This window comes from Manacus candei, unplaced genomic scaffold, assembly GCF_025592945.1.
Source record: "Manacus candei isolate 608988 ecotype Guabito, Panama unplaced genomic scaffold, ASM2559294v1 h1tg000045l, whole genome shotgun sequence".
Lineage (NCBI taxonomy): Eukaryota > Metazoa > Chordata > Aves > Passeriformes > Pipridae > Manacus > Manacus candei.
Window position 1 is genome coordinate 5,338,031 of NW_026138093.1, and position 19,347 is coordinate 5,357,377.

The window sequence follows — 19,347 nt, forward strand, 5'->3', positions numbered from 1 at the left end:
GCTGCCCCATCCCTGGAAGTGTTCACGGCCAGGTTGGATGGGGCTCTGAGCTCTGAGTGTAGTGGAAGGTGTCCCTGCCCATGGCAGGGGGTTGGACTGAGATGCTCTTTAAGGTCCCTTCCAACCCAAACCATTCCATGATTCTGTGACTGGTGGGGGATGTGGTGGTCGGAGCTGATGGGCACAGAGACCCCAAAATGATGGAGTTTTCCATTCTGGGTGGAGGAAGGAGGGGGCAGCAGAACTGACAGCCTGGACTGCTGGTGGTCAGACTTTGTCCTGTTTGGGAGACTGACTGATCTGGGTGTGAGTGTGGATGTGCTGTAGGGCAGGAAGGCTCTGCAGAGGGATATGGACAGGCTGGATCAATAAGGCCAAGGGTCAGGGCCTGCCCTTGGGTCCCAACAACCCCCTGGAACGCTCCAGGTTGGGGGCAGAGGGGCTGGAGAGCTGCTCAGCAGGAAGGGACTTGGGGGTGCTGCTTGACAGGGGCTGGATATGAGGCAGAGTGTGCCCAGGGGGGCAAGAAGGCCAAGGGCATTGTGGCCTTTGTGGAGAAGAGTGTGGCCAGCAGGAGCAGAGAACTGATTGCCCCTCTGTGCTGGGCACTGGGGAGGCCCCATCTGGAGTGCTGTGTCCAGTTCTGGCCCCTCAGTGCCAAAAGGCCCTTGAGGGGCTGGAGCGTGTCCAGAGAAGGGAACGGAGCTGGGGAAGGCTCTGGAAAACATGTCTGCTGAGGGACGGCTGAGGGAACTGGGCTGGTTGAGTCTGGAGAAGGGGAGGCTCAGGGGGGACCTCATTGCTCTCTGCAATGACCTGAAAGGAGGTTTTAGTGGGGTGGGGGTCGGTCTCTTCTGCAAAGCCTTTAGTGACAGGAAGAGAGGAAACGGCCTTAAATTGCATCAGGCAAGGTTCATATTAGATATTCAAAAACCCTTTTTCCCCTGAGAGAGTGCTCAGGCATTGGAACAAGCAGCCCAGGGAGGTGGTGGAGTCTCTGGAAGCATTCAGGTGGCACCTGGATGTAGCGCTTTGGGATGGGTTTAGGGGTGATTCTGGTGGTGCTGGGTTGACAGTTGGACTAGAAGATCTGGAAGGTCTCTTCCAACCTTGATGATTCTGTGATTCTCTGACCTGTCATCCCTGTTTGCAGGTTTGTGCTCTAACAAGACCCTGGGGATGTTTTCTCTGTTGGGTCCACAGAGATTGTTTTGTGTGAGCTTTTTTCCTCTACGATCAAAACAAAGAATAATTAATGCTGAATCCAGCAGATGGCTTTCAAGTTCTAACTTGGTCCAGTTTGTCCAACTGTGTACAAACAGGTGAGGAAAATCTGGAACTTTAGAAGGGTTAGGTTTTTACCTCATTAGCAGGATATCCAGGGGTGCACCAAGTGCCTTCCAGTGAGGAGCACAAGAGACCAGTAGACAGTGACAATATTGTTCTAATGTTAATGTCACTGGAGCACAGAGTGAGATCACTTCTGAGTTATGATTCTTTAATTAGTGATTGGGAATAAAGAGAAAAAGCCATCTGCTGCATTTAGCAATAATTATTCCTTGTTTTGATCTTAGGGAAAAAGGCTCACACAACACAATCTCTGAATGCTCCTTTGAACTTACCCACAGTGTGTTCACAAATACACAGAGCTTTTAGATTTTGCTGCTCCCCTGAGTTCCAGCGTAGAAAGAAATGTCTCTGTGCAATAACAGCAATTGCCTTACCATGTTACTGAACTACATTCAGTTTATCTGGTCTCAAACAAATACTCCATATTTTCTCCTTGTTTTATTTTCAAAGGCATGGGTATGGGTATTTAGGTGACTGCCTTCACTGGTACAGAATAGAAACCGTTCACATGGCTATAAATGAATATTATTCTCTTGACAAAACACCTTTCCCAAAGCCTCTGACAAAAAGAAAGGGAAAAAGAATCAAGAAAGAAAAAGGGAGCCACAGGTACATTGCTTGTCACTCACCAAAATGGGTCTCCTCCCTAAAGATAATTCAGGCACACCCTTCAATATGGATCTCTCACTATGATCCCAAGCTCTTTTTTAGTGGAAGTTTCTGTAGGGAAGCTGAAGTGCATCACTGTCTCAGACAGCCAAGGATAAGGTGACTGAGGGAATTCAGTTGCTCTCTTTAATAATACAGGATTATTTCCCTTTCATTTGGTGAAGTTAATAATATGACTGGTGGAATGTCAGTAACAATTAAATAATAAACTAGTGCAGCACCAAAGGGAAAACTTACTTTAGTTATGGAGTACTGCCAGCATAAATCTTGAAAATCTTATATATAATATAAGTATTTATATACATAATATATATAAAAAATATATATAATATAATCTTATATTTACACTGATAAAATACCACATGTACTTCATGGGATACTGCAAGCTTTTTACAATCCTTGTGGCATGTCTTTACAGAGCAAGAGTGAACATTTTGAGATGATACCTTAAAAAATGAGTTGCAATTCTATTGTTTCTCGAATGTTAAGTACCACATCCTAAACACAGGAACACATTCAAGGTCAATGTCCTATTTTAGACCTTTTCAGCATCTGTGATATTGTGATAATCACACTTAAAATATTCCTCTAGAAAGAGTAAATTGGCCCTTTTCACTAGAAGGATTATTATGATCAAAAACAAATCTGAAGGAGAACAAATTCAGATTTCTTTGTTTGTTGGTTGGTTGGTTTTTTTTTTTTCAACAATGCAATAAATTGCTGTCCCTAACGGGGATGGTTTTCTACCCAAGAATTAAAAAGAAAACCCCAAAGTTCACTCTATTCTGCACTTATATTACCTTTTGGGTTTTTTGGGTTTTTTTTGGAGGCCTCACCTATGTAAAAATACCTTCCTTAAAATGCGTTTATACTTTCTGTAAGAACCAAACCATTCCAGCTGACATACCATTCTATCACCAATACTGCAGGGAAATGTAATATCCCACTAAAGGAGAAGGGAAAGAAGACAACTGATCATCAGCAGCTCTTCCTAAGCAAGATCAGGGGTTTAGCTCCATCTAACTGAGGGATGAGATGTGCCCCTCAGTGGGTCTCTTCCCACTCCTCCACCAGCCCTTCTACCCGACTGCAAGCTCAAAGTTCTAAAAAGAGAAGAAGAAGCTGGAGTGTCAATATTTCCCCAGTGCAAACCCCAATAATCTTTGCTGGGAGCTGACAGGAATTGCTGTTCCACTGCCCTGGGATATCCTGGCTTGAGGTGAGAGCGCAGCCCTGCCCAGAGCCCCCAACCCCTCTGAGAGCTTTTGTAGGGTCTGTTTGTCCATGTCCCTGTGGCAGAGGCTCCCCCGACACCTGCCCTGGAGCTGGTCCAGCTGCTGGACCAAACAAGGCATTGTCCAGCCTGCCTTCCCCCAGCCCCGACCGCCCCAGCCCATCTTCCATCGCTCTGCTTCCTTTTCCTGCCCCTGCTCCCCCTCCGCTCCCTTCCCTCGGGCATTTTTATTAGGAATGTTCTTGCTGTTCTCACTGTCCGAGCATGAGCTGATCCCCAGGGGAGCCTGTGGAATGTAACCCCTCAAGCACTAAATTCCTTCCCCTGTGCCAAAGACACGGGTTTGTTGTTGCTGCCCCTCCCGCCGAGCACCAGCTCCATCTCCTGCTCCTGCCCAGCGGCTTTGCAGAAATCCAGGGCTGGGTGTAGATTGAAGGCTGTGGCGAGGGACAGGATAAAGTTGCTTGGTTTCCACCCTTGGTGTCTCAGTGTTTGTGATCTGGGAAATTCTCAGGAACCTGGAACAATGGCAGATTATCTGTTGTGGCAGGATATGTACCTGGAGATTGTTTTGATATGTGTTTAAATCGTCCTTGAATAAAACAACTGATAGAAAACAATGTAAAAAAAAAAGGAAAAGGGAAAAATAAGAAAAAAGAAAATTTAAAAAAAGGGAGAAAAGAGAGGAAAAAAAGAGAAAAAAAGAAAGAAAAAACAGGATAAAAATGAGAAAAAAAAGAAAGAACAAATAAAAAAGAGAAAAAAAGAAAAAAGAGAGAGAAAAAGGAGAATAAAAAGAGGAAAAAAAGAAAAAAGAAAGAAAAGAAAGAAAGGAAAAAGAGAAAATAAAAGAAGACAGAAAAACAAAAAACCAAAACGCCCGATCCTCCCCCGCCGCAAGGACTACAACTCCCACAATGCCCCGCACAGGCGGGGGGCGGGCAGGGGCCGTGGCCGCGCGCTGATTGGCTGCGGGGCGGGTCTGTAAAGGCGGAGGGCGCGCGGAGCGAGCGCCATTTTGGCCTCGTGGTCGGGAGTGAGGAGGACTCGCCTGCGGCCGCTGCACTTCGCTGGGTGAGTTGGCGGGGGGGCGGCGAGAGCGGGGTCTGGGGATCCCCTCGGGGGCTGCGGGGAGCGCGGCTGTGGGTGGAAAGCCTGGAGGGCTCGGGAGGGCTTAGCGGGGGGGTTCGGGGGTTCCCGGGGACGTTTTGAGGGGTCCCTGAAAGGACTCGGGGGGGAGGTTGAAGGTCCTTGAAGGGTTTTGGGGGGCTCTGATGGGGGTTTATTTTTCTGAGAAGATTTGGGGTGTCCCAGGTGGGCTTTGGGGGTCTCTGGGGAGGTTTGGGGTTCCTGGGAGGCTTTGCGGGGACCTTCGAGGCAGTTTTGGGGGGTTTAATGGGTCCCAGACTGTTTTGAGGGTCCATGAGGGGGATTGGGGGTCCCTGAATGGGCTTGAGGGGTCCCAGGTGGGTTTTGTGGGTCACTGAGAGGGTTTAGAGGATGCTGGGGAAGGATGAGGGGTCCTTGAGGAGGTTTCGATGGGTCGAGGGGGGGATTTCAGGGGTTTTGAGGGGATTTTAGGGGTCCCCTAAAGCCCAGCAGTGGGGTTCAAGGGGTCCCCCAGCCCCCAGGGGAGGGGTCCTGGGGATGCCCCCCAAAATCCAGAGGGGGAGATGTACCACATCCGGGTAAGGGGATCCCAGTGCCCCCAGTATATCCCAGTGACCTCCCAGTGACTCACAGGATGGCCCAGTAACCCCCCAGTGACCATCCAGTGTGTCCCAGTGACCTCCCACTGCCCCCCAGTATGGCCCAGTGATCCTGCAGTGAGCACCCAGTAACCCCCAGTATGGCCCAGTAACCTCCCAGTGTCCCCCCGTGTGTCCTGGTATCCCCCAGTAACTCCCCAGTTCTCTGCCAGTGCCCCCCAGTGTGCCCCAGTTTCCCTCCAGTCCCTCCCAGTGCCCTCCCAGTGTCCTTCAATACCCCCCCAGTCCTCCCACTGCTCTCTGGTTCCCCCCAGTGTGTCCCAGTATCCCCCAGTAATCACCCAGTGCCCCACAAAGCCCCCAACTGTCCTCAGATGCCCTTGGCCTTTCTATAGGAGGGGGAGCATTTTTGGGGGCAGAGGATCCAGAGAGGAGCAGCGAGGCTGGGGAAGGGAGTGGAGCACAAGTGGTGTGAGGAGAGGCTGAGGGAGCTGGGGGTGTTGAGGCTGGAGAAGAGGAGGCTCAGGGGAGACCTCCTGACTGTCTGCAAGTCCCTGCCAGGAGGTTGGAGCCAGGTGGGGGTGGGGCTGTTCTGCCAGGAAGCAGCAGTAGGACAAGAGGGCTGGGTCTGGAGCTGTGCCAGGGGAGGTTTAGGTTGGATATTGGGAAGCAATTTTGTACAGAGAGAAGTGAAAAGAGCGGGTGGGTCACCCCCAAAGGGAGCTGGGGGGAGCCGGGGTTTGGGGGGCTGATGTGAAAGGGGTGGGAGGGGTGACTGAGGGGAGTGGGGAGAGCGGGAGCGGGGTTGCCGTGGGGGTGCCTTGGTGTCCCCATGCCTTGATTCCTGGAGAGCGAGGGAGGCTGGAGATAGGGAGGAGCTTCGAGAGCCCTGAGAGCCTGGAGAGGGGGGCACGGAGAAGGGGAAGCCTGGACAGTGGGGACCCCTGGGATCCCCTAGGAACACAAAGTGGAGAACCTGGAGAGGGGGAATTTCTGGGAATGCAGCATCCCGAAAGCGAGAATCAGAGGAGAAGGGAGCCTTGGGATCCCCAACACTCCCAGCATCTCTAGGTAGAACCCCCAGCATCCCAGACAGGGGAGACTCTCTGAACCCTAGAGGGGGGAAACCAGAGAAGGGGAAATCTTAGGAGAATTTTTTATGGGCTAATCTTCATATTTTAGAGTATTTTTAGGTGAATCTCAGCTTTTCAGTTTGGGAGGGCAGGAGTCTTCTCACTATTTCTTACAGGCTTTTGCCTGAATCTCGATGATTTGGGGTTCTCTGGGTTGATCCTTGGTGTTTTGGAGGTTTTTATGGACCCAGGATGTCCGGTGAGTTCTAGAGATGGACTTGGGCAGGAGGAACCCCCAAACCCAAACGCTCAGCCCTTGTTTTCCCCCCATCAGGATTTGTCCTTCCCAAAGCTTGGGCGGATGGAGGAGGAGGCTGCGAGGAAGAGGAAGATGCCTTGGGCCCCCCAGGCAGGTGAGGAGGAAGTCAGTGTCCCTTTGGGCGGGTGTTGTGCTGGCTCTGTCAGCCCAGCATGGCCCCGGCTGCAGGACAACCCCGCTGGCGCCGCCGTCCTGCCGGGGCCGGAGTTGGGGGGATGTCCTTGGCCTTCCCTGTGGGCCGGAGGCAAATCCCCTGCCTGTCCTTCTTGCTTCCTGCCCCAGGCCCCGAGCTGAGGACGGAGAGCGCGGAGGACAAATCCCCCCGTGAGACCCTGGTGGGAGAGGCCGTTTTGAAGGGCTCCCCGGCGCAGGAAGGCAGCGGGGAGGAAAAGGGCCGGAGATCCCCCCGCAGGAGGGGCTCCAAAGCCAGCCCAGGGTGCTCTGAGGAGGAAAGAGCCAGCCTGTGCCGGGAAGGTGGCCAGAGCTTGAGGGGGAGCTCTGACCTGGTGGTCCCTGATCAGCCTCCCAGCAGGGAGAAGCCCTTCAGGTGCTTGGAATGTGGGAAGAGCTTCAAGAGGAGCACCACCCTCCTCACCCACCAGCACATCCACACTGGGGAACGTCCTTACACGTGTTGGGAATGTGGGAAGAGCTTCAGTGACAGCTCCACCCTTCGCAAACACAAGCACATCCACACCGGGGAACGACCCTACCCATGTGGGGAATGTGGGAAGAGCTTCAGTGACAGTTCCACCCTTCGCAAACACAAGCACATCCACACTGGGGAACGTCCTTACATGTGTTGGGAATGTGGAAAGAGCTTCAGGGACAGCTCCAACCTTCGTAAGCACCAAGTCATCCACACTGGGGAACGGCCATACACGTGTGGGGAATGTGGGAAGAGGTTTCAGACCAGCGGGAATCTCCTCAGGCATGAGCGGACGCACACGGATGAGAGACCCTTCCGCTGCACCGACTGCGGGAAGGGCTTCAACCAGAACTCCAACCTCGTCACCCACCGGCGCATCCACACCAGGGAGAGGCCCTACAAGTGTGGGGAGTGTGGTAAGTGCTTCACCCGCAGCTCTACCTTGACCAAACACCAACGGACCCACCAGTAAGGGAAGCCCCACCAGTGCCCCGACTGCAGGAAGAGCTTCGGCCGCTACTTACACCCCGAATGAAGCCCCTGATGGGGAGGCAACCCCTGGAGTCCAGTGACTGTCAGTCCATCCCTTTCCACCACAAAGGGCCAGTCCCATTTCACAGGGGCAGGTTCTTCCAACAGAACCCTTCTTGGGGGGTGTGTGGAGATTCCTGTCTTGGCTGGGGACCCCCCCAGGGTCACTCCTGGAGGTTGAGAGCAGAGATCCCCCCACCAGCATTGGTCTGGGGGAGTTCCATCTGTCTCTAATTAAAAATTTCTCGTTTTGTGGCAGCTTGAGTAGAATTGCTTCAACAATTGCTTTAGTGTAGAGCACTGTCCTATCTTATCCTGTACAGGTAGTTTTAGTGTATATATTGTGCACTAAGTAATTCTGATGAAGATCTTTTGTCTGATCATTTGTATCCCTAAATAAATTCCTTTTTATCAATAGATCTGATTTGCCATCAATAAAACCTAGGGGACCAAAGTGATTCAGTCACACTTCTGTAATTCCTCTAAACTGAAACTGTTGGCATGATCCAAGGTTGAGATTGGATCCAGCAGCCCCCAGCACCGTACAGTAAGTTGGGAGCTCAGAGGGGCCACCCCCCTTTCCCAGCCCTCCTGTGCCCAAAGGCTCCCATGGGACCGTTTATCCCACCACACTACCCCTGCTCTTTTACCCTTCTCCCTGTTCCTCCCACTTTTTCATAGTCCACTCAATCCCCAGCCCCAATTAGGATCACTCTGGGGGTCCCAATCCCCATTTTTCTCCCCTCTCTCACCCCTTCCACATCATCTCCCCACTCCCCAGCCCTCTCATGCTCAGTTTGGGGGTCCCACCCTCCTCTTTCCCCACTCTCCTGACCTCTCCCACTTATTTCCCATCATTCTCAATGGTCCCCCCTCCACTTTTGGGGGGTCTCACTCCCCTCCCACTCAGTTTGGGGTCCCACTACCCCTTTATCCCCTCTAACCCTCCCTTTTCCCACCAACCTCCCCCTTACCACCCCCCGCTCACCTAAGAACTCCTCGCCTGCAGCTGGGGAGGCTCCCAGCACCACCAGTACCCAGAGAAGTCCCCCCAGAAAAGGGGTTGGGTGAGGTCCTGGGTGGGCTTTGAGTGTGTTTGGGGGTCCTTGGGGAGCTCTAAGAAGGTTTTGAGGGGTTCCCAGCACCTTTTGGGATGAGCTGGGTGCCTACTGAGGGGCAGGTGCACTCCCAAAGCCCCCCCAGAGTGGGTTTACACGGGGGGAAACAGGGGAGTCCCTATTCCCGATCCATCCCGGAGCCAGTTCTGCCCCCCCCAAACTCGGCTCCACCCCTCGTTATCCACCCCCCCTCCCGCACTGCCCCCCAATAACCAGGACTGGGGAGAACTGGGAAGCTTTCCTGGGATCAGGAGTGGCAGCAGGGGAGGGGGGGACACACAACCCCCCCAAAATCCTCACAGGGACAGGGGGGGTCCAGGTTGGGCCCGAGGTCCCGGGGAGGGGCTGCGGCCGCCGCCGGCTCAGGAGCTCTGTGGGGAGAGAAAAGGGGGTGACAGCGGGGTGGGGGGCCCCCGGGGGGGCACAGACACTCTGGGGGGACACACGACCCCCTGGGACCCCCCTCACCTTCTGGCACAGGTAGAAGCCAAGCCCCAGCGCCAGGGAGACGAAGGCCAAGAGGAAACCCCCGGCCCCTCCTTGGCAGCAATTGCTCAGGCTGATGGAGCCCAGCAGGGCCGGGGCCGCCGGCGGTGTCCGATCCCGGCAGGAAGCGGGGAGGGCCCGGCGGGGTCTGAGAGAAATAAATCAAGGCAGAGCTCTCTCTTTCTTTTACCCTCTGGGCAGTGACCATCAAGAGCTGTCCCTGCTTCACAGCAGAAGCTGCACACACTTCAGCAAAGTCTGTGGAAGAATCTACTCTGTCAAAGTTGGCCTTGGGCTTTTATGGTTATCCAGTGATGGATCTCCAGTCACATATTCCCAGGCCAGTGAGCAGCTGATCTGTCAAACTCTGCTTCCAAAAGCAGGATGTGTGTTGGAAGGTTGGGGAACCAGGCTGGGTTTGGCACAATTCAACACTAAACCAACCCCTTGGCACCAGCAGTAACTCATCACAGAGAGTTTGCAGTGCTTGCATTCTCTGATGAGATTCTTTTCCAGGCTGAACGTTCTGCTACAAGGGGTCTGTTACCACCCGCCCGAGAAAGGGGGGGGTAACCAGGTTCTTATTAATAAATCCCTTGGAGTGGATTAGAGTGAAATGAAACTAAATAATCGGTGTTTGAAAACATATATATGTAGGGTTTAATTTAGAACACTTTTGTTTCAAAGGTGAACAGGTATGTTGCCATTTTGGGTGTTATCATCTCTATCTCTCATCTACAGCAATATGGCATAAAGAGAACCTTTAGGGAAAATGCATAAGGTAGAGAAAGAAAGACAGGATAAGGGTAAGGGAGAGTAAAGGAAAGCAAAGCTGAGAGTGGAAAGATGTCTATAGTCACTGCCCACGGGGTCCAGCGATGGAACTTGGGAGTTGCAACTTCCATGTCTGTCAGTTGAAGTGGTGGCCTTGATCCATTGGGGGTGGGAGAGGGAAGCCCCCATACTCCAAGAAGTTATGAGTTATTATATCCATGGATGGTGTCCCGGGCCGTGCCTCGAGCCTCCAAGGTCTGCTGGGCCTGCGCAGAGTTCCCGTGAGGGGCCTGGTAAACACGGCTCTTCTCACCTTTTCAGGGCTTGACACCCTCAGCAGCACTGGCAGGGGGGATGGGTCCAGCTGCTTCTTCCCAGCCTGCAAAAGTGCCCTGGCAATCGCAGAATGCATAAATCATTGTGGCAGTTTGAGACCCTCAAAAATCCAATTTCCAAGTCCTAGCCCCCCCCCCCCCAGTTTGTTTCAGTGTGAGAAGGTTTTCAGACAAAACACAGCTCAGTATGGGGGGAAAGGAATTATATTACAGTATATTACTTACACAAATAAATACTATAATACATTATATACACAATTTTAACTATCTCTCCTATGGAAAAGCAATATATTTACATTAGATCAAATCCCTCCTGTCCCTCCAATAAAAGTTCTGAAGGGAAGATGAAAAGATCATTTCCACTTTCAGGGCAGCAGTGTCTCTCCTCTTCAAGACAGCAGTCGTAGCCAGATTTGTTGTAGCTGGAAAATCTCTCTCTCTCTCCATTACAACACAGGGGTCTTCTCTCACCCCTGAACCCTTGAGCTCCAGCTGAAGGTCTCTCTCCCATGGACTGCAAAAGCAGGGACAAGGCTCACCTCTCCACAGTCATATCACGGCGTACTGGGCATCCATGGCAGTCCCTTCCTCAGGGGATTCAAGTTCCTCCTGAGTCAGAACGTTTAGGGCTTTCAGTTCAGTTTTTGCCCCAAGCGTTCTAGCAGAGCTCCTTTGCTCCGTCTCAAACTGTCAGCATGGCGAAGGGGGGCAGGAAGGCCTCTTCCCCCCTCCACATTCCTCCTGGCTGTCCTGGTCCAGCTCCAGGACATCTCTGAGCTTCTCAGCTTCTCTCTCTCTCTCTCTCTCTGGTTGCTGCTGCATTTCAGGACTCCCTTCAAGTGGAATTCCACCCCCTCCTCCCAAGAGGGGTCTCAAAGGGTTTGGAGAAATAAAGCCAGGCTCACCCCAAACAGTCTCTGCTGAGTCTGGTGCTCTGTCTCTCCGTTGGGCATCTCTGTGTCTCTCAGCTTGGCTCTGTGCCACCTCGCTCCTGCTGACTGTCTTCTTGGCTCTCAGCCACAGCTCTCTGTTCGGTGCTGTCTCTGCTGTCGCTCCTGCTGCCCACTCACAGTGGAGAAAAACTCCCTCGGCTCTTGGCCACAGTACTCGGCCCAGTTTAACACTGTTCCGAGTTTCTACAGCCCCAGCCGGGGGGCTGGGGGGTCTTGGCCCCCAGCGGGGCTCCCTGGCCCCTCTCTCTCCTCGTGGTCTCAGACCATGGCTGCTGCTCTTCTTTTAGCTACGTAATCTCTTCTTTTCTGGTCTGTTGTGATATGTTTAATTTTGCAGGGGTGCTGATTGGGTCAACACCAAGAATACCACCTCCTGGGGTTAACCACTTTCCAACTCCAGGGGAAAACCCTTTTTAACCCAGGACAGTCATGAACCATTTCAGTCTCTGACACTCCTCACCTTGGCCAGTCAGTGCCCGGGAACAGCCCTGGCAGCCCAGGACTGTGAGACTTGGAAAGAGCAGCTTTAGACACGGGCCTGCTGCAGCAGCGACTTCCAGGATTGAGCAAAGCAGAAAAACAACGACCACTTGCGTTATTTATTGTAGGGGTTGCCCCCCCTGAGCTGTGTATTTTTCCCGACCCACGGGGGTCCCAGGGGTCAGCCATGATGTTGCCTGAAAGCTGTGACTGCTCGGGGCTGGAGCTCAGCCCCAGCACAGCCTCTCCCAAAGAAGGACAGGGCAGAGGGGCTCTGGGCTGTGGGCAGCGAAGGCCAGCTGGGCTGGCAGGTGGCTCCAGGGCACCTCTGGGGCTGTCAGAGAGGGGCTGTTCCTGGGCCCTTTGGGCTTCTGGGGGCTTCTTTGGTCTGATTCTGTAGAAGAGACACAGAACTGAGGCAAGAGCAGCAGGACTACAGCTCCTGGCCCCTCAGATGGACCAATGCGGCCGCTCAGCTGAGCTGTGCCAGAAGGTGACAGCTCCCAGCACGCTGAGGAGCCTGATCCTTCCAGCTGGATCCCTGTGGTAGTTTAGTCTAGGCCTTCCTTGGTGAATCCAAGGAATCCCCCTGGGTGCCATCTTCCTCCCTTCAACCCTAAGCCCCCTCAAGACTCCACCAGTCTGGCAGGGCCACTCAGCCACCCCTGGGGCAGCTCGGGGTGCCGCGCAGGGGCCTGGGGTGCGGCGAAGGCCTTGGGAGGGCTCCTGAGCAACCCGGTGCTGGAAGAGCTGTTGAGTGGGGCAAAGCTCTTGCTGGTCAGTGGGAGAAAGAGAAAAGGTGACAAACGCCATGGTTTCTTTTAAGCTTGAGCAAACGTTATGCATTTACTGTGACTGAAGGGCTTAGAGGCCAGGCTCTGCAGTGTGGGGACAGGAAAGGGATGTCCTGGGGGCACACAGGGCTGTCTGAACATGGAGCTTCTTGAGATGTCCCGAGGAGACACGAGAGCAAAGTGGGGCCTGGAGACACCCTGAGGGCAGCTGAGTGCCAAGGGCCAAGGCAGGCCTGTGTCCCCAGGGACACCCTGCCTGTTCCAGCCTGCGTGGTGGCTCCCTGGGACCCGTTGCTGGGGGCAGGTGCCATGTCAACAAGCATTGGGACCTGTTGCTAGCGGCCGGCAGCGTGTCACAGAGGGGCCCTTTGTGACACCCACTGCAGCAGGTGTGCTCAGCGCGACCGTGGCCCACGGTGGGTCAGTGTCCGTCAGGACGGCGACCGGACAGGAGAGGAGTGCGGCGCTGGCGAGAAGCCCCCGACTGCAGTCCACGTCTTGTCCACGACCCCAGGTGGCCCCGTGGGAACTTGGTGTTTTGCTGAGGCGTTTTACCGAAACGTTTTTACCTGAGGCATTTGGGCCAAGGCCTTTTGGCCAAGGCGCTTTGCCTGAGGCACTTTGCCTTGGCCTTTTGGCTGAGGCACTTTGCCTTGGCCTTTTGATGAGGCACTTTGCTGAGGCCTTTTGGCTGAGGCACTTTGCCTTGACCTTTTGGCTGAGGCACTTTGCTGAGGCCTTTTGCTGAGACCTTTTGCCTGAGGCGATTTGGCCACAGCATTTTTCCCGAGGGTGTTCGACTCCACCATTCGGACGCCCTCCGTAGGCAGGCTCCCCTGTGTTCTTTGATTCACAGGATGGAGAAGAGACCCCCCGCCTGCCCCAGGCAGGCCTGGATGGAAGACAGCTCTTCCCAGGAGAGCCGCTCTCCAGGTCTGCAGCTGCCGTCCTCCTATGAGGTGACCACCATGCAGCCCCTCAAGCTGGGTGAGTGAGGGGCCCTGTGGGGCTGGGCAGGGCTGGTGCCCACCAGCACACCCTGTAGCACACCGGGATCCCACTTTCCTGGCCAGCTGACAATTGGGGTTCTGGGGTCAGCCATGATGTTGCCTGAAAGCTGGTACTGCTCAGGGCTGGAGCATGGCCCCAGCACAGCCTCTCCCAAAGAAGTCATGTGTAGGTTTGGACCTGGCTTCCTGCCAAGTCCCCGAGACCCAGTGAAAAAGCTTACTTCCCAGAGAGAAAAAAAAAAACAAATAGCAGAACTAGAGTAAAAATATAGATGTACATATATCACAGTTATATCCAGTAAGAATACTCATCACGGCTGGGCTTCGCAAACGAAGATTTGGGGAGGGCACTACCCAAGTTTGTTGCAAGAGCGTTGGTGGCTGAAAAGGCCAATATGAGATAGACATGTCCTGTTGCAAAAGGTACAGTAGAAAGACTCCTTAGGTGGTATATTCTGCAGGACACCATTCTTTCTGCATTGTCTTTTCTCCTCAAGGGTGTTCCCGCGTGCGTTCTCAAAAGCATCAGCAGTGTTATAGATGGGGTGTCTCCAGGCCTCCCGACTGGAGGCCAGAGTAGACCAGTGATGATGATCAATATGGCCAAGTCTGAGATGTTGTTTCATGGAGTCCTTGTATCTTCTCTTTGGGGCTCCTCTCTTGCAACAGCCGGTGGCAAGTTCACCATAAAGCAGGATCTTAGGGAGACAGTGGTTGGTCCTTCACCCTGGAGATGTGCCCTGCCCAGCACAGCTGTGTTCTCAGCAACATGGCCTCAATACTTGTGACTGCTGCTTGTTCCAGAACAGATGTATTGGTCACATAATCTGACCAGTGGATGTTTAGGATTGTGCGGAGGCAGCGTTGTTGGAAGCGTTCCAGGAGTCACAGCTGGTGACCCATGATTCAGATCTGTAGAAGAGAGTAGACAGCACTGTGGCTTGTAAACACTGATCTTGGTACTTTCCTTCAGGTATTTGTTTCACCAAACTCTTTTATGAAGCTTTCCAAAAGCACTATATGCCTTTGCTAACCTGTTGTCTATCTCCCCATCAATCTTACCATCCGAGGAGATGAGGCTACCTAGGTATGCTGGGTTGTATCTGCTCCCAAATCACACCCAGGGACAGTTTCACAAAGGTGCAGAAGGAGGGTTTGAGGTACAATTGAAGAGCTGAGTTCAAGGAATGTGGATGCATTTTTGTGGTGCTGGTTGAGCAGCCTGGGTCCATCAGAGTGATGTCAGACAAAATAACTTTGCTCCTGCAGGATTCTGTGTGTGGAATGTGTGAAATGTGGTTGTTCTTCTGGCAGGATAAGAAGTTTTGCCTTCATTGCTGTATCTAAAACGGGGTCTGAGGCTTGTGTAAACTTCAGTGAAATCCAAAGTGAATCCATCAGGCTCCATGAAACCATCCCACCTTCACCCTGCTGGAGTCTGTCCAGGTGCTCTGGTGCTGTGGCACGGTGTCATCCAGGGAGAATTTGAGCAATAAGGAACTGGGCTACAAGGCAGGTTTATAAAGAGTTTTACAAAACTGCCCCCCCTCCACAAAACCTCAGAAAATAAGTTTGTCATCTGTTACCAGAAGAATCACTGAAAACACCCTTTGTGCCACTCTGTGAACACCAAAATAATGGAATGGCATGGACTTGCACCGTAAGTAAATCAGAGATTGTTTATAGGAATCCCCAAATCAGGAGAAAATCCAGATCCCTCATCTGTGGTAAAATGTCCTGTGAGCAGGACTGAAATGTGCTGCACACACACGTGTTAGAGCACATCATGGAAATAGGGGAGATTGGAAAACTGTTTTCAGATTTAATAACATTTCAGTTTTAACAGCTCATTTAAAACTTGAATTAAAAGGTGTAAATCCAAGGAGTTCCCCTTAAAAAATTACCTAAAACGTTGCTTTTCTAGAGTTATTGTAATTCCAGCTTATCTAGGTTTTGTAGAGGACTCAAATGTGAATATTCAATCTGCTACCTGTGACAATGCCTGACTTCACTTACAATATTTTTAATAGTTATGTACTGTTTAATCTGATTCTCATACCTGTGATCTTAGACTTGTGTGACTCTGCTGTTGTTTGTAATAGAGAATTTCCTTTGACTTCACTGTGAGAGCTCTCCATGGAATGATGGACAGTTGTAATAATATTAATCATTTATATAGTACTTTCTATGTTCAAAATACAGGATAATTTTTAAATGAGCTCAGCTTTGCTCTCAGATATGTGAGTGAACTCTTCATTGGTTTGAAAAAAATTGTTACCTGTCATACAATTTTTTTTTTATTATTTTCTAGTCTTACTGGGTATTTTGGAAAGAGTTTCTTTATTTTTGTAGGGCAGAATGTTGTCTTATCTTAAGTGTGAGATCTTAAAAGGTTTGCAAAGGACATGGAGGTTGGTGTGGTGTCCTCTGATGGTTTTGCTGATAAACTGAATGCTTCCAATCCTTTTACCTGTAAGGGGACTGCAGGCCATGCTGGAAAGCAGGTGTTACTGCAGGGGACTTTTTCTTCTGTATGCAATGAGTTAGCTTATAAACTCCTAAGGTGAGCATTTTTCTGGTGAATTCAGAAATTTTTACCAGTGTATCATAGACACAAGAATTATCACTAACGTTTGAAATTTGCCGTTATCACACAACTTTTCTAGAAGATCAGTAATTTAAGAACTAGAGAATGAAAACAGTTGTGTAGTTAACATATTGTGAAGGTGAGAGGTGTATTATGTACTTCATTTTTTCCTGTGAATGGTGGTGTGCTCTATCAGGGACAGCTGATCTAGTCCAAGAATACAGAGAGACTCACCTGTATTTTGGAACCTCTTTTAGAATAGAAGTTGGAAGTGCTGACAAGGAGCACTTACTGGATAGATTTAGAGAATTTGTTTAATAACAGTAACATAAACTACTGGCAATATATTGAGCCAGAATCCACCAGGTTCTTTAGTTGTAAGAAAGTCAGTTCCAATGTGCTGATTTACAGTGACTGAGGCTCTAAACCCCTCTGGCTGTTCTCTTCATAACAATTGGAAATGAGAGAATTGAGCAAATACACCCTGAACACTGTGTGGTTGTTGTTGGTTTTGTCAAGAACGCTTTTACATTTCTAGCTGGTGTAGGTGTGTCCCTTTTGCATTCCCTTTGCATGGCCATCCTGGAGAATTAGCTTTGGTTGAATAAATGCCAATGGAAACAATTAATTGAAGGCAGTTTTGAATTCTAATGTGAGAGCCCAACAACTCTTGATCTTGAGAGATGTGCAGGTGTAGCTGTTGAGTGAGAATAGTGTAGAGTGACATACATATCATTTTAAAGGAAAAGAAAAATGAAAACAAACAAAAGAGAAATCCCATAAACCTTAGAGCTCAAAGATACAGTTAAATTGAAACAGTTTGCTTGCAAACAGCTGGATTAGGTTTGGGTCCAAACCAGCAGAAAGACTTCAGGAAAGTGAATAAATCCAATACAGAGTTTGTGTGACAGATGACTGAGAAATAAGGAAAAGGTCAATCTCCAGCACATTTTAGACTTTTCCAATTTTATTGTCACTCTCAGTGTAAAAAATTTCTTCCTCATGTCTAATTCAAATCTCCTCTTTTTTAGTTGAAAACCATTATCACTTGTCTTATTACAACTAAGTCTCTGCCCATCCTCCTCATAGGTATCATCTCAGGTGCTCCTGACAAGCCTTGACCAAACCAGCTGAGCAATGAAGAGCCCATGGACTGGACCAGGAGTGTGGGGAAGTGTCCCTGGACTGGACCAGGGGTGTAGTGAAGTGTCCCTGGACTGGACCAGGTGCTCCTGGATGATAAAGGTGGGAACAATCTGTAGTGGAACAGCTGGTGAATACAGGATAATCAGTCATTCCATGAAAACCTTGAAACATTCCCTGCCTGAATCACAGCCCAAATGGAACAGTTTGGATACAATTCCCAAATAGTTTGGAAACTCCAGTCATTCCTGACACCAGGATGGAAATTCAGCAGATAACTAAAGCCAGTCCCCTTGGGAGCCCACAACCAGCAGTGCTGAGGGAGGCCCTGGCAGCTCCCCAGCACCTCCCTCTCAGTGGGACACCTCTGGCAGCCTCTCCCAGCTCGGGAACCCTCCAGTTTGCAACACTCCAAAGACCCTCCCTGATGCCCAGGACAATTCTGATCCCCCTCCACAAACACTGCTCCAGCTGGGACCTTTGTCTGTTGGCAAACACAAAGGGATTTGGGGGAGTGTTTCCCTGACAACAAGGAGAATTTGGGAGAGGGATCTTTACACACCCAGCTATTGATGTGTCCACACATCTCTGCCTGGGTGTGGGTGTGAATTGACTGTGGGGTGAATGTTGTTCTTGGGAATCTGTAATTCAGTCACTGTTAAAATTGTAGCAAATGCTATTGAATCACTTGATAATTGTTCAATTGGTGAATAATTAAATGCTACTAATCTCTTTTTCCCCCTTATCTTTGGATCCAAATCCTTTCCACCCTGACCCTCTTGCATCCCAAGGCTCTGTGTAAATCATTCTCTTTCATAAAAAATATATATTTTTTGTGACGTCCACTTTAAAATTTTCCTCTTTAGCTAAACTACAAAACAACTCTAATTGGTTGTTTATGTCTTGAAGACATCAAGACAATTAAAGGAAGAAAAATAATTTGTTTTTCAGTGTTTTAATGGGCCCTACGGTGTGTTTGGAGTTGCATCAGCTCAGTCCAAGATGGGCCATGTCAGAACTGGTGAGGTTGGGGGGTGAGGAGCAAGGTTGATCATCCAGGGTCAGTCTGGATCTCCTGAGGTGACACTCAGCATCAAGATCACTTGGAGAACACCTCTATCACCTCTTCTCTGAACTAAAAAATAACCATCATTGAATTAAAAGAAAAAAAAGTACAAACTTTGAAGACTTGCTTTGAAATTGCCTTGAAGATAATTAAAGGAAGACAAAGAGATCCTGAGGGATTTCTGGATTTTAATGAGCCCCACAGTGTGTTTGCAGCCCAGCCCATGATCCTGAGGTACTGAGAGAAGATTGAAGCAGCTGCTGAAGAAGTCAGAAGCCAAAGTGCAAGTGCCTTGAAGCATTGCTGGGCCCCACTGAGGGCAGGCACTGCCAAAGCCTCCCCAGGGACTCCTTGGAGCAGCTCCTTGGAGGCCAGGAGTGCAGGCAGACAAAGGCTCTGGGCAGGCCCCTGCAATGCTGAGCAAAGCCTGCCTTGGTTTTGTGGAGCACAAAGGCCAAGGCCTGAGCCCCAGGCCCTGGCCCAGCAGATCCTGTCCCTCCCGGCTGGCTCAGGGCTGTTTGGGGGGCACTGGGATGGGAGGGGGAGGAACAACAAAGGCCCAAAACTGGGCAACCCCTGCCAGGCTCCTGAGGGAGGGGCGAGGCAGAAACCAAGTGCAGAACCTGCCAGGAAAGTGTCTTGTGGTGGCCTGAGTGGCAGAGGCAGCTGCCAGAGGCAAGGGGACAAAGGCCTGGGTGCCTTTGGGCCTTGCAGCCCTGCCAGAGCCCTTGGCCATCTCTCCTGCAGGCTGTCCTGCCCTGGCCCTGCTGCTGCTCTGGCCTTGCAGGCTGCACACACCCCTCCTGCTTTCCCACCCCCTCCCAGCAGCATTTCTAGACCCTCCCTGATGTCTCTGCACCAGCTCTGGCTGTTCCCTGGAACACAAAGCCATGGGCTGATCCTGACTCCCTCTGGGTGATCTCTTGCAGCACAAGGGTCCCCATTGAGTGATATTTCTTTTTCCTCACCTTCAGTCTGAACCTTCCATGCTACTCTTTGTGGAGATTTCATTCTATTTCCAATTGGAGAAAAGCTCCATCCTGGCAGATCTGCTCTAGACCCTCTCC

At 51.0% G+C, this 19,347-nt stretch overlaps 1 protein-coding gene and 1 pseudogene across 1 annotated transcript in view; one reads left to right on the forward strand and one right to left on the reverse strand.

Annotated features, from left to right (window-relative positions):
• Nucleotides 1-19,347, forward strand: part of LOC127474811 (zinc finger protein 208-like) — a 1,297,692-nt pseudogene that overhangs the window by 349,514 nt on the left and 928,831 nt on the right.
• Nucleotides 1-19,347, reverse strand: part of LOC127474831 (zinc finger protein 271-like) — a 279,141-nt gene that overhangs the window by 159,316 nt on the left and 100,478 nt on the right. The gene's annotated exons all lie outside the window — the stretch shown is intronic.